We start from the raw sequence: 27,130 nt of genomic DNA, 5'->3' as shown, positions 1-27,130 counted from the left end.
TTATTCTAATTTTATTTCCTAGTATGGAGATATACTTCAATGACTTAATATTAATTCTGAAGTAGAAAATTCCATGACTGAAAGGTATCTAGCTTTTTTTCCTCTTTTGGAGATGTCTAAGAAGCTTTATTTTAATGAAATTAAAACTGCTTCTTACAAAATAAAACCATTAAGTTTATATGCTAATATTATAGCAATTTAAATGTGATGTGGTTAAATATAAAGTTTATTGAAAACCAGTTGTGTTTATGGAACCCCCCCCCCCCCCCAGCACACACACACATTTCAAATGCATCTAAAAGCAAAATCAAATAGCAATGTAGAGATTCTGGCAAACAAAAAAAAAAGTGTCTGTTATTCATACAAATTCCTGTATTCTGTATTTCTCAGTAGAAAAATCAAAACAAAGCATCTTATTTTCTGTACCTGCACTATATACAAGTTGAACTGCGCATGAAAATAAATGTCTTACATTTTGATTTGCAGCTATTTTATTTGCTAAACTATTCTCCTTAACAACAAAGTGGAAATGTGATTCAGTATCTTGTAGTTAACAAAACAAATCATGAAAGAACTAAAGGGAGAAACATCAAAGGAGAGTAGCAGGAAGATAAGACTATTTTTACCTTGAAAATATGGGAATGGTTTTAGGTACCATTTACTGAGCATCTATTAGAAACCAAGTTCTGCATATCTACATATCAAGTACTCAATCCTCTCATCACACCTACAGTTCATTATCAAAAAAATAAATAAATAAACCTATATAACTGCTATAAAGCAGTTAAACTTTCCCAAGGTCACACAGTTTAATAAGTTCATGTTTAATGTTGAGGTATGCTAGTAAGTTAACATTTAATGAGATTAGAATGTGTCAGTTTGAATAAAGTCCACCATACCACATAACTGATTATAACACACATACACGCACACGTGCATGGAAAAGTAACACAAAAGTTACCATAAGTCATCCCCTGACTCTAAATGGGGCAAATATTTGTAAAACGGACCCTATAAGATTGGTATTTAAATAATTATTTACGGAGCTATTTTATAATCACTTAGCTGATCATGTTTAAATTACCACTTGTTAAAGACAAATACTATACTTAAGTTCATCTATTACGCACACAATCGGAACGCATAACAAGTTACTCTAGCATAGTGGTACAGAGTAGCATAAAACACCATGGGTGGAACATATTTACGCAGCAGGGTAACATTAAAGCCATTTATTTCAGGTGAGGTAGTGCTAGAGACCATGTAGTTAACATAATTTCCTGTGAAAGACAATATTGTATGGTAAGTCCTTAATGAAAATGATGGTAGTGTTATGTAGAATGTATTCAAATTTGAAGGGAATGGCATCTTTTTCAAAATGAGTTATACATTAATAATGTGTTATTACTATACATTGATGTATAATACAAATACACTCCTGTTGGAAGCACGGACTGGTACATACATAGATTCTAGGTATTTCTGTATGTCTTGTCTTAATACTTGAATGTGGTAAAATATAGTGCTCAGCCTTTTATAAGATGTTCCCTAGAATTTAAAACATCATAATACATCTGTATAATTGTTTATAGTTACTGTCAAGTTTTGTCTTTGTTTCAACACGTTATCTTTTTGTTATGGTTCAAAGGACATTAATGATATGTTCTACCATGGTTTCTTTAAATATCCATTAAAATACATTCTCTACATATCAAGAAGATTTATTTTTCTGTGTGTACTACCATTAGAAAAGCTACATTATGACTTTAATATATTTGTTATGCAAAAGCCATTCCAGATTACAGAATGCTAATGGAATTTTGATACTATGATAAAGGTTGATGTATCAGATTTTTTTTAAAAGATTTTATTTATTTATTTGGCAGAAAGAGACACAGGGAGAGAGGGAATACAAGCAGGGGGAGTGGGAGAGGGAGAAGCAGGCTTCCCGCTGAGCAGGGAGCCTGATGCGGGGCTCAATTCCAGGACCCCAGGATCATGACCTGAGCCGAAGGCAGGCGCTTAATGACTAAGCCACCCAAGCACCCCAGATGTACCAGATTTTTTTAAGACAACAATAACACAAACATTTTTGGCCAGAATTTAAAGCCAAACTAAGTCCCATGTATATTTAAGAAAATTAGGTCTTTAAATTGCACATAGAAAAAAGTTGAAAAAACATTTCTGGAAATAGAAATCATTTCTTTCAAAGTTATGTTATTGCTATGATTTGATGTGGTAATGGAAACATTGACTTACTCCAGGGTTAGGTTATACTAGGGTTATGTCTTTATGGACAAAATAGAGAGCAGAGCATTTATTTACTGGATGCCAGTGACACTCAGTTGATGTCCACATTGGTCAACTAGGTTTTAGTCAAATGAATCATTCTTTCTATACCACCATGAGCGAGAGAGGTACAAACATCAAGAGAAGAAAGGGAGAGAGGGAGAAAAAAATTAGAGAATTGAAATTTTAATAGACTCCACTGAACCAGGCTAAACCTAGAGAGCCTATGACAGACTGTATTTCTCTCCCAGTGTAACTCAGAACAGCTAGTCAAGATTTGCCTCCTTATGAAAGGAAACCTCAAAAATTAGAACAGCAATGTTCTTCATGTATAGCAAGGGTAAATAATAAGCCCTCCTAATACAAATCAAGGGTAGTCAATGAATATAATTTTTTTGAATTATTTTTTGTCTCCAGTGGCTGAATTCTTTAAGCCTGTTAGTCACAAGATGCCTCCTGTGTCCAAAGAAAGCAACTGAAATATGAAGTGAAAAAGCATTTCCTGATTTATCGGTTTTTTCTAATTCCAACAAGGAGACGCTGTTCCTCATCCTGTATCTTAATCACGGGAGGAAGGGACTACATGTAAACAAGACTTGCCAGTGATGGTGAAGAAGTCATCCATGCTGAGATGGCCCAAGACCTCATTGCATCTAACAATGACCACAGTGGGCACTTCTTATATTAATGTGAAATAAGTCCTGGGGCTCCTTATCAAATTTTGGTAGACTATTGTCAAATTACGTTTATATAATTCTCTCAGCTTCTCACTGAAACACAATTTTGTAAAAATATATGTATAGCCGTAAATTTTAATATTTAAACAGTATGGAAACTTTCCGATTCAGTAATATATATGTCTATATTTTTGTGAGATAATATTCATATATAACTTGTAAGTTTACAATTTGGAGCTAGGCTGACATTTTAAATATACCTAGATATAAATATCATTTTATAGTTTTAGTTAAAATATTTTTTCTGGTTTTGTATCTTCTATTTAGTTGAAAAGAAGTGTCTACTGTAGAACCACAAATTCATCTAAAATGAAAAGGTTATTTTGTTACTGGTGCTATTTCTATTTTTATATTTATTTTCCAGCTTTATCTTAGAAATTCTCATTTAATACACAGTGAACTGGATCTCCAACACTGAACATTATGCTCCTAACCTGCTCATACTCTTTGTAGGCTGACCTCAAGAAAATGCAACATTATTGAGAGCCAGTTCCATTTAACAGAATCTCAGAGTATGATATGAATTCTCTAGATAACATGATTATAAGAATACTGATTTTTATACTTCAAGAATACTTTTTTTTTTTAAAGATCTTATTTATTTTTTGACAGAGAGAGAGCACAAGCAGAGGGAGAGAGAGAGAAGCAGGCTCCCTGATGAGCAGGGAGCCCAATGCGGGGCTCGATCCCAGGACCCTGAGATCATGACCGAGCTGAAGGCAGACGCTTAACGACTGAGCCACCCAGGTGCCCCAAGAGTACTTACTTTGAAATTACACATTCTACAGTGTACACAATGTTGTTTATTATAATATTTGAATTATGTCATGCTTCCCTTGAGCTGCATGTCGTCATGTACGATCAGAAGTTTGCTTCACAAGAGGAAGGAGTACATAGAAGCTGGATAGATAGTCAACGTTACAGGAACCTTCCTAACCATAGCTACTGAGCAGGGAGCTGCTGCCGGACCTGTCTGCATTTGCATAACTGTCATTTCATTTTGGCTTTGCTAGAACTAAAGCAGATAAAAACAATATGATACTTTATAAATTATTAATAACTTATCTATTAACTCTTAATTATCAACTACCGATTTGGTTAACTTAATGCCTATTTCATTACATTTAGCATCATTAACTATTTAAGACAATTCTTTTTTTTTTTTTTTTTTTAAGATTTTATTTATTTGACAGAGAGAGACACAGCAAGAGAGGGAACACAAGCAGGGGGAGTGGGAGAGGGAGAAGCAGGCTTCCCGTGGAGCAGGGAGCCCGATGCGGGGCTCAATCCCAGGATCCTGGGATCATGACCTGAGCTGAAGGCAGACGCTTAACGACTGAGCCACCCAGGCGCCCCTATTTAAGACAATTCTTAACAATAAATGATTTTTTTCCCTAACTCAATGTATAAATACCTGTATGATAAAGAGCTCATTTAACAACCATTTCTTACGATTGTTATTAAGGTTGGAAAGGGGGGGTGGTCATGACATTAAAGGCAAAAATGGAATTTCTTTCAATTTGTATTTTGAGTATTGTATATTAGCAGAATTACATATTTTTAAAGTTTTAGGTGCTTGAGAATTTTTAATAGTTATGGAGACTACATGAGCATAATGAATACTTAATAACACAGTTGATTTATCATTCACCGTCCATTATGGTTATTTAAAACCTTATTCGGTTTCTAGTTATTTGACAATTTAGTCACATTTTTATACATGTACAAGTTATGCCATTGATTATCGGCGGGAAAGAGTCAAAACTGAAGTATTGGTATAGATATTCATGTGTGTAGCAAACAGCAGTGGAAATGAACCAACTACTGTTTTATATAAAAAGATGTATAAATCTCACACAAAAGGTATCTGGAGCTAGGTAAGCGATACATAAAAAATAACACATGATTCCATTTAGATAAAGCCAAAAACAAGTGAAACTACTCTATGGCATGGGCAGTTTTGCTAATGCCTGGAACTTGATGTGAAGGTACATCTGTGGAGCTGCTAATGTTCTATTTCTCGAATAGCATGAGGGTTATACAGGTGTGAAAATCACCAATTACATATATATGCATTTTTATATATAAAACGTAGTTTAAAAATATTTAATAAAAGTATTAGAAGCAAAGTGCTGAGTGCTGTAACTTTTTAAAAATCCTGCAAAAAACAGGTACAGTGGCTTTTTGAACTTCATTGTAAAAGATATAAGAATAACTGTCTCCTTAGGTTGTGTCAAAATTGATCACTTGATCACTTGATCAAAATTAAAAATATGGATTTTACCCCATGGAATATTAAACATAATATATCTAAGTGCTACTTCTAATTATCATTAAAATGATATTTATGAAGAATATTAAGAATTTTTATGTTAAACTTTTAAAGTGAATAAACACTAAACATTTAGTAACCTACAATAAAATGAAAAAAACAATGAATTGTTAAGTTACTGTCTTTGTATTAGGTTAAAATGATTTTCTACTTTGTTTTTTTAGATCTTCAAATTTTCTAAAACTAACAGGACTTATAGCCTAAAAACCATGTCATAAAAGTGCTCATTTCTCAAGACTGTTGAATCACAGATCTGTACCTCTGAAACAAATAATACATTATATGTTAAAAAAAAAAAAAAAGATACCAGGAGCAGAAGAATGAAGGGGGGGAAATTGGAGGGGGAGATGAACCATGAGAGATGATGGACTCTGAAAAACAAACTGAGGGTTCTAGAGGGGAGGAGGTGGGGGGATGGGTTAGCCTGGTGATGGGTATTCAAGAGGGCACATTCTGCATGGAGCACTGGGTGTTATACGCAAACAACGAATCATGGAACACTACATCAAAAACTAATGATGTAATGTATGGTGATTAATATAACATAATAAAAAAATCAATTTATAAGGCAAAAAAAAGTGCTCATTTCTACTTATCTAATGATTCAAAGACTGAGTTTTATTATGTGTAAAATATTTCATGCAAGAAAAATACATAATTTTTTACCATGCATTATTTATAATAGAGGAATTTGATGAATGATTAAGGAATCTTACATAGTTAAAACATGTACATGTACATCTAAAGAATACCAATATGGTAATTATTATATTTTACAAAGGGCTTATAAAAGGGTTAAAGTCAGTTTAAAAAGTACAGTTTACCTTTCACCATAATTTTCATTGCCATAATGTACCCTGGAATTATGTCTTGTTATTCAGTAAAGATTTTAAATGCATAATATGTACTTTTTTATTGAGAAGCATTTATGAAATGCCAACTCTCATATACTGATGGTCTGTAAAAGTCCACGTCAGAATAATTATTTCCCAACATGCTACCACTGGTGTAGAAGCATAGATGTCTCTAGGAACTTGCATGAAAAAAAAAAATCAACTTTATCAGAAACTCTGAGGTGGGACCCAGTAATCTATGTGTTAGCAAGTTCTGAAAGTGAGTTTGTTCCATGGTATAGTTTGAGAGTGACAGGTGTAGGCTAGCATATAAAAGACTGACTCAATGTATTTTATGTGGATATTGGATTTAAACTTACCACAGCAGTAAATTAAAATGAGTCATTGACTAGGGAATTAAGTTTACTGTAAAAAATCTGCCTAGAAAAATGATGTCTATATATATAAATAAGTAGGCACAGGTCCTTATAGGATCCTCTATTTATAAAGGTCTACCACACTGTTGTGAGTAGACTAGTGTAGAAAAAAGAGATGACTAAGTTAAATTATTTTAAATTTATATGACAGTATTCATATTAGTCAAGCTTTTCTCCAGTCACTGTTTATCACCAAATTCACCAAGAAAGTGATCTGGAAATATCACATACACTTTTTATGGACTAGGAAGGAGACTGAGATTTATGGTGAAATTACTTAGAATCCTGTGGCTAAGAAGGAGCAGACCAGAATTTTTGACTTTGATATTCTGATGAATGTATTTTAAGAAAAAAAAAATGGAAGGAAAGAGCAGTTTTTGTTTGACAGGCATAACCACTCATGGATTTTTACCATGAGTGTATATGTGTGTGTGTGCCATTAGATTCCCCACTATTACAGAAAAGGAAACCAAGCTTTTATGTGAGGCTCAGAGCTATAATTAAAACAATCAAATTCAAGATCTCTAAAAAGATTCTGAATAGATTACAGATTGCTTAAGAGCAGAATATAATCAAGCAAATTCAGAGAGGATTTAATAAAAACTTCTCCTGTCTTAATTATATGTACCAGTGCAGTGGAGAGCCTGTAATAAGGAGGGATCATTTTGTTTTGTTTTTAGCAGAGACTCATTATCTTGCCATTTGTCATAACAAATATTTATCTTAAAATCTGTATGTGACCAACCTTACAAGTTTTCTCCCTGTGCAAACTACGTGTGTCTGAATTTCCCTTCAACCACAGAAAAGATCATTCAAAGCTCATTGGATTCCCACTTATCTACATTTTTGGGTCTGTACACAAGAGTAAGTGATAGACTGTACCCTTAATTAACACCACTTGACCTCCATCAAAATATAAATACAATTTGTCTTAACTATGTAGAAATAGAAAGATGTGAGCCAGGTTATAAACTAAATTGACAGCACGGACCATATATCATTCTTTCTATTCTTTCTAGTTAGCTATGGAGGCTAAATTACCTCAACACTCTATTCATATTGCATTGCATATGTTACATTTTTTTTAAGCTTAGCTTCAGTGCCCACATCAATGTATATAGAATTTTCATGACAGAAAAACTCGATTCAATTGAACTGGGTATCTGTTATATGCCAGGCATCATGCTCGGTCCTAGGAACTCCCTGGTGAATAAAAAAGATACTGCCCTTCTTGGCAAAGACAGACAATGAACAAATAATTTAAGTGTAATAAATGTTATAAATGTGGAAATATAAAAGGACTATGGATCCATCCTAGACAAGAGAAAAAGGCAAGCCCTTCCAGAGCAAATTACACAGCAGCTGAGACCTAAAGGTCTGATATAACTGAAAGGGGTAGATATGGAGGAGAGATTTCATTCATAGAGAAGGCCATGTTCAGAAGCATGAGTACATGGTTTATTCTCAGAACACATGGGGGCAAAGCAGGGGTGTGAGTGTAGGGAAAATACTGGTGATGGGTATTAAAGAGGGCATGTACTGCATGGAGCACTGGGTGTTATACGCAAACAATGAATCATGGAACACTACATCAAAAACTAATGATGTATGGTGATTAATAAAAAAAAAAAAAGTGGGGGCGCCTGGGGTGGCTCAGTTGGTTAAGCGACTGCCTTCGGCTCAGGTCATGATCCTAGAGTCCTGGGATCGAGTCCCGCATCGGGCTCCCTGCTCAGCAGGGAGTCTGCTTCTCCCTCTGACCCTCCCCCTCTCATGTGCTCTCTCTCTCAAATAAATAAATAAAATCTAAAAAAAAAAAAAAAAGTGTACTGAAGAACAAAGCAGAGACCATTTACATGGCCTTGGAGGCCAGATATAGGCCTTCACCAAAGGTGAAAAAGAAGAAATAGAATATATGTTTAAAAAAAAATGTTGAACAGGGATAAGAGACTAGAAATGAGTTGAGCAGTTTTGTGGGATAAGAATGAAAACAAGAAATATCAGAGCTTGAAGAGGAAGACGACTGTTTAGCCCAGGGGAAAGAGGGAAATGTAGAGATAAACACAGGAGAGTTCTTTCTAAGGAATCTGAAAGCTGTGGCAATAATGTGATGCATGTAACTTAATATCTAATAGGCAAGGAAGAGCTGTGCAGGTGTCTCCTTTCTTACATATTACAAAATAATCTGTAATTGCAACTTCAAACTTTATACCTGATCTGGGTGAACCCCTTTAGTTTTTTCTTCCCTTCTATACATTCCTCTCCTCTCAGCCCATATATGATATGCTCTCTACTTTTTGTGAAACTAGGGCTAATCTCCATCTACAGCTGTCTTCAGTTTGCAAAATTTTTTTCTATTTGTGAAAGTAGTCCACGAATCATAATTTTGATAGAATTGAAAATGCCTTTCTTGACATAGTTAATACCATGCATTTTGGAATTATTCTCATTGTATTTAGAGATCTCTTTTGATCAGAATCCACAAGAATGAGATGCTAAAGGGACCTGTGGGGCATTCTACTTCATTATCCTCTACGGGCACAAGTACAGAAATGCTGTGTTGCACGATGGATGGAAGTTGGAGTCAAAGAAACCTGAGCCTAAATTCTAGCTTTATAAACTTGGGCAAGCTATTTAAACTTCTTAAGCCTCAGTGACTATCTGAAAAATATGGAAAAAGTATCTGCTTTTAAAATAAAGTATATGTCACCAACAATGCTCAATAAATGTTAATTTTTTTCTATGAAAATATTTTGAACTAGGTTTTTGTTGTCAGTTGTTCAGTGCTATTGAGAAGTATTAAATTTAGAAGAACACATCACCAAAACATTAATGTTAGTAATTATTATTAATTAATAAACAAGGATCACTGGGTTCAGGGGCAGAATAGCAAACATCTGGGTAATTTCGCAGACATCATTGTATATAATTTAATGACATGCAATATATTTTTAAAATGGAAATCTTAAAAAGTGTTATCATAGAGTACCATGACATTCCTGTAGTATCTGGTATGTGCACTATGCTAGATGTGCAATTTGTACTTATTATCTAAATCTGAAACAGCTATTCTCACTGCAAACCACAGAGAAGGAACTGAAATGTCCAGGGTTTGAATGACTCTTCCAAGCTCACTCACCTAATGCTTACTGAAAATGCACTTTCGAACAAGGACTGTTTCGTGCCACAGACCATACTCTCTACATTTCATAACATCATAAATCAAAAGAAATTCCACAAAATCTTTTAATTGGAAGACAAGATTGAGAAAGAAATTCCAACCAGGAGCTTGAGAGATACGCTTCCAGGAAAAATAGCATGCTAAGTTGCTTTGCTACGGTCAAGTGATGAAGTCTTTGTTGTCCAAATCCTCAAAGTCCTTGTGATTCATAAAAATGAATTTATTTACATGCCTCATTAAGTTCAAAAGCTCTATTCCTTAGGAGTTATATATGAAGAAGCTATGTGTTGTGGTGATTCTACCCCCCCCTCCCACCGCCACCCACTGTCTTCTGTGGGAATCGGACACAGATATCTAGCCTGTGGGGTATATATTCCATGGACTACTCAAGAACATAAAAAAATAATTTTCCATCTACCAAATTAATACTGTGCAGTAGTAGGGGAAATAATCAATGACACATTTGATTCTACTGGCTCTGGCTAAATTACTTCAATACTCAAAACCCAGTATTGAAGATGTTATAAGTTCCAGATGGTTCTCAGATATCACTAGTAAGTTACAAAATCTCTTTATATATTGAGCCAATATAGAATATTCCTGACATCTAGACACAGGTGAAAGTAGTTTCCATTTCACTGCTGTCTCTCTGGAAACTGTCAAAATAACAAAATGTAACTGCCGTCTAAATTATTCTGTGACCTATTTGCTTTAGGCAATAAGAAATATAAAAGTCATTACATGTCTTTTATATTCTAATTTTTAGACACAGTTGCAACACTACCAAAAGAGGATGAAATAGATTGGAAAAATCTATGAAGAATCCTATACACAACCCCTCTCATTGGGACTGTTGTTTACATTATGCATGGTTGAAGCAGGTGTTTGTAAGATACAAGTTCACACACACACACATAAATTTACATAGGTGCTAAATAATTAAATTGTTACATTTGGTATGCTGTACATAGAGCAGTAGTACAGATGAGTTTGCAACATTACAGGCTTTTGGACTGTGGAGTTATATTCTGGTATTCAGATTGTTGATGGATTTTTAGTTTGGGAACAGGGAAGAGCTAACTGTACTGATGATTTTCAGATTGCACACCCCCACTATTTCTCATCTGCTCAAGTGAAAATCATAATATTGCACTGAGGATGAGCATTAAATTCTTCAGTTCATTTGCATTCACCTCTCCTTTGAGGCCTATTGTCCTCTCTCTTTTTATGTTATAGCACATGATTAATTTATTCACTCACAATTACACTTGAAACAAAGCTTAAATTTAAGAAGTAACTTGCTTTAAAGACAAGAGGTGAAGAGACTGCCTCTAGATGATGAGTTCAGCCTGAAATTTAGTTAAGAATAAGAACTTTATGGTATTAAGAGTTTTGAACACGAGTAAAGGAAACCTCATTTAAAATGGAGTCGGGAAGCCCTAAAGGGGGCGCTCTCCTACACGTACCACTCCTTGCAATCCACCTAACCTGCGGAAGAGTATTATTCTTATCCTGAAATGGCAGGACACCTTTCACATAGGAATTTTATCTCCTGCTTTTAAGAAAAGTAAGGCAGATGTCTACTTGCCCCAGCAGCGGCACGCTAACCGCCACTTGCAGCCAATAAGAAACCGCCACAACCACATTCTTGCTCTTCTCCAATGAACTTCTGTGCCAACAGCCCTTCCCAATTTCCTCCCTAAAACCTACTAAAGCTGACCTTCCCTTTGTCTCTTCACATTTGACTGTTGTATGCCATAGTTTGCTTGTCCAAATTGCAATTCCTCTGCTATTCCTAAATAAACTCATTTTGCTAGCAAAATAACTGGCTCTTTTATTTTTATGACTGAAAGAGTCTTGGATATTGTAAAATATCTACAAGGCCATTTGGTGATTATATTTGTGTATATATTATTACAAAGAAAGAAAATGCAATCATTTGTAAATTTATGGCAAATAAAATATTTATTTGCGTAGGGATAATTTGATTTCATAAAGCTTTGGCATTTTACCCATATTTTCCATTAAGTATTTGCTATTAATTTGAAGATTCTATCTCCTATTATTATTATTTATCATTATAAATCTCTTCCAAGAAATGTGATTTTCAACTGAAAATTACATAGCATATAAAAGTTCAATTTTTTTCGTATAATTTTTAGTAACATATATCTGAAACTCACGAATTTTTACCATAGCAAAATAATTTAAAAAGCCTATTTAAATTTAATGATCAGTGCTGAAATTATCACAAGATTAGTGTTTATATAGTTTTTTGAATGTTTTATGAGGTTTATCTGGGACTCAAAGTTAACAGATTGCTATTAATGATGTTTATCATTCTTCATTCTTTATATATGTGTATATATATACATTCTTTATATACACATATAGATACATATTTTTTATTTTTTTAATATTTTTTTTTCTAAGATTTTATTTATTCATTTGAGAGAGAATGAGATAGAGAGAGAGCATGAGAGGGGGGAGGGTCAGAGGGAGAAGCAGACTCCCTGCTGAGCAGGGAGCCCGATGCGGGACTCGATCCCGGGACTCCAGGATCATGACCTGAGCCGAAGGCAGTCGCTTAGCCAACTGAGCCACCCAGGCGCCCATATTTTTTAAAATATATACATTTACATATATATGTATTTCTTGATGTCCCTCATAGAATGCATTCTATGAGAGGCAATCACACATAGAAAATCACACATAGAAAACACAAGCACATAAAACCAAATTAATACCTTATCACTTTTATCCAGACTTATTGGGATTTTTTCTATTATCTTTTCAGCAGTACAGATCCTGGGCATATGGAGTGATACTGAGAAGTATTTCTTAGTGGGGTTTTACGTTTTACTAACATTCATCTCTAATACTACCATTTTTTTTTGCTTTCTGGGTAATTTCCTTTTATTTATTTATTTTCAAAGCTATAGTGACTCATCATTCCTCTACAATTTCAAATTGTACCCACTGTAACCAGATCTATTGGCATCTTTCTATTAGTGTCATCTACATTATAAATTCCATGGTTTTACTGCCAAATATTGAGATAGCAATGTTGGGTCGTATCATGTTGTAAAACATTTTGATTTCCCTTATAACCCAGCATTTTCTTCTGATAGCCACTCCTCTGGACCGTTACTTATTACTATTCATCTCTGTTTGCACTCTGTTTGCAGTTATTATGTATAGGTATGGAGGTTAAGTATATCTGTTACAGAAAAACTGCCACACTCCTCAAATACATTTGTAAAAAAGCAGTTCCTAAATAACAAGTATGTCAGTAGTAGGAAAACATCTTGTGCATGCCTTTAAATGTCAGTGAGAACATGCACAGGAGCTTGGGTGGAGCAGGGAAGCAGGAAACTGTCCTTTAAATCAGGCTCATGGGATGCCTGGGTGGCTCAGTCGGTTAAGCGTCTGCCTTTGGCTCAGGTCATGATCCCGGGGTCCTGGGATCCAGTCCCGCATCGGGCTCCCTGCTCAGCAGGGAGTCTACTTCTCCTTCTCCCTCTGTCACTCCCCCTGCTTGTGCTCTCTCTCTCTCTCTGACAAATTAAAAAAAAAAAAAAAAAAAAAATCTTTAAATCAGGCTCATTAGTCTCTTTGAATGCCCTTCTTTTAGTATTCACTAATTTTTGAATTTTGTTTCTAAAAATGTGTGGATGTTTGTTTCCACACTAAAGTCCTACAGAATTAAAAGGTATTCTCAGGGTTTAGAATTACAAAAACAGGGCGCCTGGGTGGCTCAGTTGGTTGGGCGACTGCCTTCGGCTCAGGTCATGGTCCTGGAGTCCCGGGATCGAGTCCCACATCGGGCTCCCTGCTCAGCAGGGAGTCTGCTTCTCCCTCTGACCCCCCCCCCCCATGTGCTCTCTCTCAAATAAATAAAATCTTTAAAAAAAAAAAAAGAATTACAAAAACAAAAATAAATACTTATTTTTTTAGAGAATTTCTGAAATCCTAGAAAAATTTTTTAAGGTAGTAAATTTCCTCCCAAATGGGACTTTTCCCCTCTTCACTTTCCCAGTCTGAGCAACACTAAATTGTGCAAATTCCCTGCAATACTGTTTTTTGTTTGTTTTCGTCTATTTCCACCGTTGTTATGAGTGTGTTCCTGCTTGATGTATGCAAAAATTGTATCTGATTACAGATAGAACACAAAACAACATCATTGGAAAAGTCTGAAACTTCTAAGCAATAAAGTATTAAACATCAATATGTGGTCTTATTCTGATGTTACTTTTGACAGTGGTGTATTGACATTATGGATAAGGGAATTTTCCTTATTGGAATTGTCTATTGATAGACATTTTGGCACATACGTCCTTACTTATTCATTTATACACAAATATAAAATAATTATAGAATATGAAGGTAATAAGTTTATAAAAAACATAAGCTTTCTTAGTGGGAAAAAGAAATAATTCATTTCTCTGCATAACAAACAAAAATCCCTATGTTTCTTTTCCTCTTTCATGGTTACCACCAAGCACAGTCCTAGCGTTAATAGGCTTAGATCAAATTAGTCTCACAACCCATTTGACATTTGTCTTGACACCCTTCTTTGAAGAAGACAAGATCTTGCAACATTCTGTCCATTCACTTATTCAATATATGTGTTGAGCATCTCTTTTGTTCCAGGCATAGTGCTAACCACTGGGGACGCAGACATGGGTAAAACAGATATGTGCTTCTCCTCGTGGAATTTGGAGCATGTTCCCTGTGGAATTCAGATGGTATTCTTTGACAAGACAGTGAACTCTTCATGATTCTAGCAGTGTCTTTACCCCTTTGCTTCAAACCTCTTGTATTTTAGAGATACATTTTATTATAACATCTTCATAATAACTAGAAATAATTTTAAATAGGAAGTATGTGATTGAAAAATGTGCCTTATTATCTGTTCTTACCATATTATAATTTAACCAAGAAAGTTGAGAAGAGTGAAAGCATATGTATTAAAGTAAGGGAAATGTACAATTCACCTTGTAACCATTGATAATACCTTATACAGTTTTCCCAGACTGGTTTATCATGTAACAATAAAGAAAACTTTTCTAGGCATTTTTAAGTCTCAGTTTTTCTTTTGACAGCAAATGCTAATGGCATTTGCAGGTTAGCATAACTATTAACTGGTATCAGTCCAAATAGAAGTCTTATTCCAATTCCCACTGAAATCCATGCATTTTGTAATACTGAAGTTATTCCATCTTTATTTAAAAACCTTAAATTGCCCCATTTTCATCAGCAACACATTGCTTGGAAGCAGTTTTCCCAGCAGTCTCTTTTACCACATATCAATCAACATGATTAGTCCTGCCAAATACTCAAAAGAATGAAATAAAAGAGCAAAAATAAGACCAACCTGCCAGGTATAACTTTGTAGATCAAATGATTTGAAATCTCTGTACTAGTGATCATTGTAGCCCTAGGAATATTTAGAGAAAAGTAGTCCTGAAGCTAAATTTATTTAAAAAAAAAAACCCACAAAACTTTAAAGAAAAATCTACTTCCGTATTCTTGAATACTCTTTTCTACAAAAAGTTAAATAGATGGTGATGAGCTCCTAAACTTCAATCTCTAATAATATAGACAATGTATAAATGATTACTTATAAAGCAAACTTAAGGAAAAATATATAAGCAAACTGCCCCAAACATATTTTTTCTATATTCACTCTCATTAAACATAACTCCTCTGTAATTTGCATAACAAAATAGATCATTTTCGAACTTGCCACGGTAACAATTTGCATAGATAAAATAATGTTCTTAGAGCTAAGTATTTTAGATAATTATTTCAATTTTTTTCCAGTGTTCCTCGTTAGTACTATGGTATCAGTAATAATGCTGAAGTAATTTAGTAATATAATACTTTGCCATTTTTACTTAGACTTTACTTGTAGTTCATTGGCAGACAATAGTTTTTAGTATAACTTAAAATTTAGTATAAAACTGTAATATGCATCAATCTTAGATGAAGCCATGGAAACAATAAACATGAGGACTCTTCCTAATGAGGACTCTACAACCAGCTCAAAGAGTTCTTATTTTTGCCTCTCTAATATGATGTGATATGTGAACAAATGAAACTGGATGGTCTTTTCTATTCAAAGATTTACAAATGAGATTCTTCACTCTAGTATTTTTAAAAATTTTTTTCTATATTTATACACATACATTGGGGATAGATATGCTATATGTACATACCAGGCCGTGAAGAAAGATATGTGTATCTGATGAAGAGGGATGTGTATTACATTGAGATGCTAGACATGAGACTAGGTTGAAAGTATATATGAAAAGGAAGGAAGTATCTATGTCAGGTGGCAGGCATGCTAGGCAATAGAAGATATCATCATTGAACTCCATAGACTATCATTGCTTTCCCAACTGTCCACCTACACCATCCCACACACCCCCCCACTTTAATGTAATTGTTGGATGGGCTATGAATAGTCTAAGACTCTAATGAGTATCTCATCCTCTTGCCATTTATTGCTCCAGAAACCCCAGCCTAAATCAATCAACATATAGTATTCTCACAGTGAAAGGAATGAATACAACAGAAGCCAACAAGAGTTTACCACTGACTTCTCAGAAAAGTTTTCCACTTATAAAATCTAGGGAATAGTCTTCCCTTTCCTGCTGAATAAAATTGCTATTGCTTCCAACAATCATTCTAAATTGACCATGACTGTTAAAGAATGACTGAGTAAGACTATGGAAAGAGTATGCATAAAATGTGTTACTACTGTGCCATTAAATCATCAGACCCTGAATCTTATGCTCACTGTAAGATTCCTGTTATATGATTAAATATATATTAATACTGTTCACAGCAATTTGAATTGGATTTTCTGCACCTTGCAGTTAAAATCATTTTAAATAAAACATTATCTCTTAGCTTGATTGAATGTTAGCTTGATCTTGATTAAATAATTGATTCAATCTGTGGGCATTTATTGAGGATCCATTAGTTCAGTAAAGACTACATTTGGCTACAAATAAGTGCCTTATATGTTTATATCTCTCTTGTGTAAACACACTCTGGATGTGAGTGGGCCTGAGCTAGTTATTGTGTCTGGTCTATGAACTCCCCAGGGAACCAAGGACTATCCTGTTAGAAGTCTGCCATATTTTGAAAGGGTTTGCCCCCCTTACCTCATGTTCCAAAATGGAACATATACATCCCAAGAAGTGACAGGAAGGAGGAGATGAAAACGTCAAAATATATCTGCCAACTCTCTTAAGGAAAATTTCTGGAAGCTTCCAGATTACCCTTCTGTCCATATCCCATCTGACCTGAACTTACCCACACAATCACACTTGACTCCTTAAAAAAAAAAAAAAAAAAAAAGTCCTGTGTATTCTGAATTGGAATGTATAATTTTGGAAAAATGGGAGTATGGAGGTATGGATATTCAGGACAACCAAGAATTTTTGCTGCTACCACTATGTGTCAGAAACTGTGTTGGCTGCTGAATATTAACAAAATACATGATTTACAATAATGATAAATATATTACCAGTAGATAGGATAGCCATGCCTTAGTGTACAAACCTAAATAGTGGTAAGTATGAAAGAAAGTACCATTAAAAATTATGCTGGGAGGGACGCCTGAGTGGCTCAGTTGTTTAAGCATCTGCCTTGGGCTCAGGTCATGATCCCAGGGTCCTGGGATGGAGCCCCTGCATCGGGCTCCCTGCTCTACAGGAAGCCGCTTCTCCCTCTGTTTCCTGCTCCCCCTGCTTGCACTCTCTCTCTCTCTGGCAAATAAAAATTATGCTGGGAAGAGCAATATAAATTGAAAGTTCCCATGAACATTTAGGTATCTCTCATTTAGGTATCAGAGCTCTTTATGCACTTATTTTACTTAATTAAAACATGTTATATTTGTTATGTAATTTTACTTACCCAACCGTATACTCCTACTATTTTAAAATTTAAAAGCTAAAATAACTATTATTAATGGCTAAATGTCATAGGAAAATTTACTATTTTAGACATGTGGGGACATTTTGAAAGCAGTAAAAATGATTGTATCTCTATACATTTTTCTGTATGATAATACTTTAATAGTTCCTATGTTTTGCTTTTTGGGTATTTCTTTTTCCTCTATGTTTAAGCTGTCAGTTATTAATCTTGGTTTTGGTCACTGTGCTTTTAAGAGTCATTCTAACACCTCCATATAAAATTGTTGTTCTAAAGTATTTTGCTTTGGGCTGAACAAAAAAAAAAGAAAGAGCTTATTAGAATAGTGTATAAAATAAAATGCCAAGATATATCCAACAGAGTAAAGTATATGAATTTTAGGGCATGAAACTTTAGACAACTATTTCAGGGTACCTACATGCCTGTGATTGCTTACTTCAATTTTCAATGATTGTTCAAGAGACTGCAGATTACTAAAGGAATCAGTTCATGTAAAATATAAAAATATGCCAATTTGCTATACATTATATCACATTCACTCATTAGTTTTAGACAAATTGCTAAGTCCCTCATCGTTGCCTTCCTATAATATGTCAAGGGTATTGTCACTATGAACTCTACAGTTAAGGCAGGGAAACGGAAATTAATCTATGTTGTTCAAAGAGGCTGAACGGTTACACAGGTGGCAGAGGGCTGAATGATCAAAAGAGAGATAACAGGGACTGAAGGAATAAAATGGAAGAAGAGATAATACCAAGAAATCTGATTTGCTAATAATGTCTCTAAACTGGAGGACACCAGCCTACATCAGCTTCTGCATGCCAGAAGAGGCTGCAATAATAGTTCTGGACACACTAATAAGATGATCAGCATTGACACAATCAGAAAGTGTTCAAGCCCAATAATACCTTACAGCTACCTCTGCTCTAAGCAATGCTAACAACTGCCAGTAGAGTAGTCCCCGTACCTTATCCACAGGGGATACATTCCAAGAAACCCCTCCAGTGGATACCTGAAACCCTGGACAGTACATATGTACTATGTTTTTTCCTATACATACATATCTGTGATAAAGTTTAATTTATAAATTAGGCACAGTAAGAGATTAATAACAATAAAAATAGAACAATTACAGTATATTGTAACAAAAGTTATATAAATATGATCTCTTTCTCAAAATATCTTATTGTACTGTACTCACCCTTCTTGTGATGATGTGAAATGATAAAATGCTTACAGGAGGAGATGAAGTGAGGAGAGTGATGTAGGCACTGTGACATAGCATTAGGCAACCACTGACCTCCCGAGGATACCTCAGAAGGAGGATCATCTGCTTCCAGATCCCAGTTGACCACAGGTAATGGAAACCATGGAAAGTGAAAACAGATAACCAGGGACCACTGTAACTGCTGTGCTAGAACCAGGAAGGTCCTCTTTCTCTCCTCCCTTCTGATCTCTATCAACAATGATTCCCATCGGCAGAACCTATTAGAAAGCCAGCCAGGAGACATGGGACAAATGCAGTTTATAAATTTCCAGTGCTCTAAGGACATAGGAAAGCAGAGAACAACATAAATAGAGAACAAAATTAAATAGGCATAGACAAAAATGAAGACCAACATTTGAACCTGAGAAGATTAACCAAATAAATAGAAAGTGAGGATTGACTTACTGGTTCTGGGATTGATCTTTGATATTTGCTCCCTACCCTCATGATTGCTTTGTAGGCTCTTCTGCCTGGAAATTTTAGAGTAACTCAGGGAGAATCTCATTACTAGATTCAATTTGGTTTTTACTTTAATTACGGGACTACTAAGTACATGGGTCACACAAACATGTGAAGCACATGTATACAGTTAGACTGAAATCTCCCATAATTCTCTGGAAGCTTGACCTGACCCAATAAATTCACTCATGTTCCGTAATGAGATTATTTTGCTGCATTTAGGATTGTTCTCATTGGGGTAAGCACATTTTCTTCATTTTCCTTTACCACTCATCTAATTCACTGTATTAATATGTACATACTGTATTAATTAGGACAACTTGGGTTTTATTGTGCTAACAAACAACCCCAATTCTATACACACAGAGGTTTATTTCTTGCTGCCCTATGTCTGCTGTAGACTCAAACATCTGTCTAGAGGACACTGTTTCTGGCCATCCACGTAGCTAATCAGTCATCTAGCCTGCTCAGATCTTAACATTCTTCCTCCACCTCCAAACAAGATCTTGCATTTTGCAGCAGGCTATAATGTAAATGGAAGGCCTCACATGGGCTTTCCTACGCTCATGCCTGAAGTGATTCATTACTTGTAGTCACAAATCACAAAGCCAACTTAAATATAAGGGGGCTAGAAAAATGGGATATCCTATTTATTTTACCCTTATTATTCGTCACTAAAAGTCACAGGGGCTAGGAATATAAAGAAGGAAATAAACACATCATCTGACAAAATGTTCTTGGGGAAGAGACTACTTAAAGTTGCATAGTCAGGAAGGACCTCCCTGAAGATGTGACATTTGAGTTCAGATCTGTACGGAATGTGCTTTTGTTTGAGATACTATTTACTACTGATTCTGACCCAGAATCTGCGGTTTCATGCTAAACTATGAATTCTATTTAGTGGGGATGCAAATAATTTCTGACAAGAACCACCCAAAATCATGATTATATTGCCTTCTAGAACAGAAATTCTGTAAACGTAAAATTCTGAACATAAATTTGTAAATAAGCTGGCAATTTTTACTCCTATTTCTTAATTCTTACAATCAAATCTTGAAATGTTCCCTTCTCTGCACAAGTATAGTTGTGACTATACTTTGACAGAAGAGCAACACAATTCAATGGCAAAAGGATCATCTTTTTGATAAATGGTGCTGGGACAACTAGACATCCGCATGCCTAAAAAGATGAATCTAGAACAGACCTTATACTTTTCACAAACATTAACCTAAAATGGATCACAGACCTGACTGTAAAATAATACTATAAAACTCCCCTAGAATACAGGTGCCTGGATGGCTCAGTTGGTTGAGTATCCAACTCTTGATTTCAGCTCAGGCATGGAGCCTGCTTAAGATTCTCTCTCTCCTTCTCCCTCTGCCCCTCCCCCACTATGTGCACTCGCACACATGCTCTCTCTCTCACTCTCTCAAAATACACACACAAAACACCACCAACAAAAAAATCCTCCTAGAATATAAGATAGGAGAAAATCAAGGTGACCTTGGGTTTGACAATGACTTTGTGGATACAGTACCAAAAGCACAATCCATGAAAGAAAAAAAACAATGATAAATTGGAACTTCATTAAAATTAAAAACTTCTAATTTGGAAAATACACTGTTAAGAGAATGAAAGGGAAACTACATACTAGGAGAAAATATTTGCAAAACACCTATTGGATAAAAGACTAGTGTCCAGAAATACAAAGAAACCTTAAAAGCAAATAAGAAAATAAGTGATGCAATAAAAAATGGGCAAAAGATCTGAACAGACAACTCCTTAAGGAAGATATATAGATGGCCAATAAGCACATGGAAAGATGCTAAACATCATGTATCATTAGGGAATAGCATATTAAAACAATGAGATACCACCATGTACCTAAAATTCAAAACTCCCAAAATACCGAATGCTGGCAATGATATGAGGTGAAACAAATGCTCACTGGAGGATTTATTCATAATTGTCAAAACTTGGAAGCCACTAAGATGTCTTTCAATGGGTGACTAGATAAACAAACCGTGGTACATCCATACAATGGAGTATGATTCAGCACTAAAAACAAAACAAAAATACCTATCAAGCCATTAAAAGACAATACAGAATTTAAATGCATATTGCTAAGAGAAAGATGCCAAATATGAAAAGTCTACACACTGTGTGATTCTAACTACATGACATTCTGGAAAAGGCAAAAGTATGGAGACAGTTAAAAAAAAAAAAATCAGTGGTTGCCAAGGGTTGGAAGGAAAGAGAGGGATGAATAGGAGAGCACAGTAGAGTTCAGAGCAGTGAAGCTATTTTGTATAACACTGTATGGGTGAATAAATGTCATGATACAATCATCAAAACCAATAGAATGTTCAACACAGAGTAAACCCTAAGGTTAAATATGGACTTTAGTTAATGATGTATCAATATTGGCTTATCAATCTTAACAAATATACCATAGTAATGTAAGATGTCAATAATAGTGGAAACTAGAGGAAAGGTGAGGTGGTATATGGTAAAGTTCCACTTTCTGCTCAATGTTTCTGTAAATTTAAACCTCTCAAAAAATAAAATATATTGAAAAATATTCTTTGTATCAATTTTACCACCCTGCTTGTGCTTTCATTAATGAATTTTTTAGATTTCTGACACATTTATACTCTGAGATCAAGATTTTATACATTTTGAAAAAAGAATTTTTACATGTTAGTCAAAAAGAATATACAGAATCAAGTATACAGGGAAAGTTGAAAGTAATTTTAATGCATATATTTATGTAACCACATTAGTAATTTTATTAGAACTAGAGACTCTTAAAATAAATCTGGAATATTAGAAGAAAATTTCCCAGAGTTGAAGAAATACATAATTCTATTTATAAAGCCTGTAAAGTACTGAGAAGCATGAGACCCACAAGACACATATGATAAGAATATTGAACTATAAAGAAAAATGGAGAATATAAGCTTTTAGAAGTAAGACAAATTGCCTACAAAGGAATGAAAATAAAAGTAGTGTCAACTTTCTCATTACCAAAACTGGATTATGTAGAAAATGTTTTAAGAAAATTTGAAAAATAATCTTAATTCATAACAGCCTGTTTTATCAGACAGGTGGTGTTGAACACGGCTGTAGTAATTCAAACAATATGACACCGATGGGAGGGAAACTGATTTGGAATTTAGAATTCTATATCCAAACCAAACAAACTTTAAAAATGAGAGAACAAAAATAAACCTTGGGAGAATACAACGACTCAGAAGGTTTATCTCCACGCATGTTCTCTAGAAAATTACTATAAAATAAAATTGATGTGTCAAAAATCTTAAAACTGTCAGATTCATCAACATAGTAATATAATAGGTATTGATATTAATGAAATTAAAATGTATATAATGAAATATGTAAATACATATTTTCCATATAATTTATAATACAATTATTACACCAGTGTCTAATAATATTGACTGCTTACTCTATCATGTGTTATGCCTTTAAACATATTCTTTTATTCAGTGCTCATAATTCTCTAGATAGACAGTATTTTATATCTGTCTTATAAATGAGTAAATGGAGGTTTGTTGTGGTTAATTTGGAGAACTAGAATTCAAACGCAAGTAGCCTCAGACCAGTGTCTTCCTAATCAATGTATTATCATAATAAGATTTTTTTAAAAAATGGGAAAGTATTGAACAACCATAATATCATATAATATGGATAACATCCCATCAATAACAATCATAGGGGATGATGACATTAGAGAATGTTTAAAGAAATTCTAGAGATGACATTAGGAATGGCTCTAGATGTTTAAAAATTATTAATTTACATAATTTATATTATTTATATTTATTACTAAATAAAGCAAGATACTAAAACAATAGATTATTCAAAATTTATGAGTATACAAAATATTATATATTAATTCAGAATATATTTTATCTATATATGCAGGAGACAAAAATCTAAAAGAATGAACATTTATGTGAAAATAATAGAGTTATATAAAGAAGATAAACTAAATATATATTTGAAATAGATAACATTTTTTGATTGCTTAATGTATCCCAAATGCTTCTACTTTTCTGAGAAAGTAAAAGTAATACTTTATTGCACATCTGAAAATAAGTTTGAGAACTCAGCTCAGACATCCTGTCATATGCCTGTAATTTTGTATCCTCCAATTTCTGGTATAGCTCTCATACCTTTTATCCCATTCTACCTCTTCCTGCCACCTCCTCATTGCACCATCGCTCACCTCCATCTCCTTCTTCCATGTGACAATCCAGTAATCTGGTTAGAATTTGCAAATATAAGTCAGAAGGATGTTATTCTCTGAGTAATTGCTAACTTCAAACTCTTATCATTTTTTAGATGAAAAAGAAATATTCACAAAAGGGAGGGAAAAAAAATAGTACACTTAAAGGCAGAATTAACAGATAATCCTATCCCATCAATGGCTTCTTCTCTCTGATGATAAGTTTTGTCCTCTTCTCCAGAACCCATTTCTCCACAAATTCCCTAAACTCAAAGTTTAGGTAATAGTTCTTTGTTCTTATATGCATCAGTGAGAAGTTCTCAAACTTTAGGACACTTTTATTTTTTTAGGGTACTTTAAAATCATAAAATACACCTATCAAAAAAATTGCGATTATCTAGGCCCTTCTGTAGAGTCTGATTCAGAAGATCTAGCTCAAGTATCTGCATGTTTAACAATCTCTCTGAGGGCTCCTAGGTGGATGGTCTTCTGACTGTATTTTGCTCTATAATTTCACTAGAAATTTCTAGCTATCTTTTACTTAAATAATATTTTTTATCCAAGTCTTTTAATGAGGCCTTATTCTTTTAACAGTTAAAATATTAAATGCGTTAGCTTGGTATTCAATGGCATCTGTAATTAGTATCACAAAATTAATCATTCAATCATTCATTCAGCCATTCATCAATCCTTCCATTCAATAAACAAACAAGTATTAAGATTTATTATGTGCTGTGCATTATTGTTAGTTCTGGAAATATAGCCATGGGTAAGGCAAGGCTCTTGACCATAAAGAACTCTGTAGTAGATTGTACTATTTTTTCCAAATATCCACTGCCCCCTTCTATAAGATAACTCTTCAGTGCTTCTCTCTGTAGGATGAATATACCCACCTTCTCCCATTTGCATCAGGGCCAATGGGCCATAGCATTTCTCTGGCTAACAAAATGTAGGAAGAAGTGACACATCACATTCAACAAGAAGTTTTAAGAGCCATTGCATGGTTTTGACACTGCTTATTCTACCTGCTGCCACAAAACCAGCATACCCTAGATAACCCTGTTCCTTCAGCCTGGGTTCTAGAATATTAAGAAACAGACAGAACCCACAGTAGAGGACACAGAACAGTAGTGAGAAATAAACCTCTGCTACATGAAGCCAGTGGAATTCTTAGTGACATCATTTTTAATTTTTTTTTTTTTTTTTAGCTTACAAGCAACAAATTTATTTCTCATAGTTCCAGAGGCTAAAAGCCCAAGATCATGATTGAATTATTTGGTGAGGGTCGTTTTTCTGGTTCATAGCTGATGCCTTCTTACGTCTTCACATGGTGGAAGGACAATATAACTATTTGAAAAATTATGCCCCAGGAATGTTGAGTAAGAGATTGTTTTCAAATTGCAGGTAGGCGGTGTTGGGAGCTGTCTTCTGTGGTAGGCTACAAAGTCCTATCTTTGTTCCTTTTCTCTTCAGCATTTTTATTAATGTCTTTGATAAAGTCATTTTGGATGTTGGTGCCACAGATCAGCCAGAGCAGGAAGAAATAACACCTGATGAGTGTTGCTTTTCAGACAAGCTGAATAGGAGGAAAGGAATATCTGCCTTCCAAAACAAAGCAGAAACCCAAGCATACAATTACACATGTTCATACACACACACGCACAAACATACTCTACACAGACTGCATTCCCAATTTAGTTATCCAAGGATATAAAGTCATAATAAAAATGAGTTTTCCACTATGACAAAACAGATGTAGTCAGAGTCCTTGGTAGAGGAAGGCAGTCGCCCAAACAAGGTAAGGTCTTGCCAGGTTCCAAAATGTCAGTTTGTTTCATGATTCTGACCTTTCATGCATGGAACTTCAGCTGACATTTTGGAAAATCTTAAATTATCAATCAGTGTGCTTCTTTCAAGGAAATATATAGAGGTCTTGAACCAAACAAACTCTGTACGAGCACGGCCACACTTCTCCAGAGGGAGAACTCATAGTTAGTGGCCAAATGACTCTGAAAAACATCTCTGCCTCCAGCTTTCTCAAGAAATCCCGTTTTTCTTACATTAGAACAACTGAACTTCAACAATATATCATGGGAATTATGAAATAAAAAACGAAAATTAAGCCATGATAAAAGTAACATCTGTGTTTGGACATAAAACTCCACAATAGGGGCGCCTGGGTGGCGCAGTCTGTTAAGAGTCTGACACCTGGTTTTGGCTCAGGTCGTGATCCCAGGACCCCGGGATTAAGCCCTTCTTGGGGCTCTGTGCTCAACATAAAGTCTGCTTAGGATTTTCTCTCCCATCTTCCTCTGCCCCTCTCCCCACGCTCTTTCTCTGAAATAAATAAGTAAAATCTTTGAAAAAAAAATTAAAACCCCACAATAAAAATATAGGCTTTAGGTAGGGAGGCAGGGGTAACTTCAGTTTACCAAGATAAAATGGTCATCTCAAAATATATTTTATGCTAATGTTTGCTAGCTCACTACGCATCTACAATATTAAATATTTGTGCAGTATTACACTTTAGAATTGTTACAAACAGAGTAATACAAAAGACAAATAACATAAGAGGAATGTAAAAATATAGTTTGGAAAAATAACTATAATAACCATCTTCAAATACTCGATGGACTTACAGATGGAAAACAGATTTATTTCATGTGCAAAGAACCAAGGAAAACTATAGGGAAGTGGATTTTTTTTTTTTTTTTTTTGAGAGAGAGAGAGAGAGAGAGAGCAAGAGGGTACGGGGGCACAAGCATGCAGAGGAGAGGGGCAGAGTGAGAGGAAGAGAATCTTTAGCAGGCTCCACACTCAGCACAGGGCTCAGTCTCACCACCCTGAGACCACGCCCTGAGCCGAAATCAAGAGTTGGATGCCCAACCAACTGAGCCACCCAGGTGCCCCAGGGAAGCTGATTTTTAATCAATCCAAATTAGGAATGTTAAAAAGAAAACTATAGCCCAAAATGCATCACTTTTGCTGCGTCCCCAAACTGATATCCAATCCAACTGCAGTTTCCACCTCTCCCAGAAATGTAGTTTTAACTGGTCAGTTAGGAATTTTCTCCATTGGTGCCAATGAAGCAATCTGCCATTTGGGCCCTCTCCATCCCCCAAAGGAAGATGAGGTCATCTTCTGGATAAGAATGTGATTTTCCCCTTAACAAAAAGCAACCTTGCCTGGAACAATCCTTTTCTTTTGCTAATAAGGATGCCCCACCTTCCTTCCTATAGAACCCTTCCATTTGTACAACTCCCAGCTCCCCTCTGCTTGCCAGATGGGATGGTGCCCGATTCATGAATCCTTTAATAAAACCAATTAGATCTTCAAATTTACTTGGCTGAATTTTATTTTTTAACAGGAAATTGACTAGAATTAGAACAATCTATT

Source organism: Halichoerus grypus, chromosome 4 (genome assembly GCF_964656455.1).
Source record: "Halichoerus grypus chromosome 4, mHalGry1.hap1.1, whole genome shotgun sequence".
Classification (NCBI taxonomy): Eukaryota; Metazoa; Chordata; class Mammalia; order Carnivora; family Phocidae; genus Halichoerus; species Halichoerus grypus.
Note: the sequence above shows the minus strand (reverse complement) of the source record.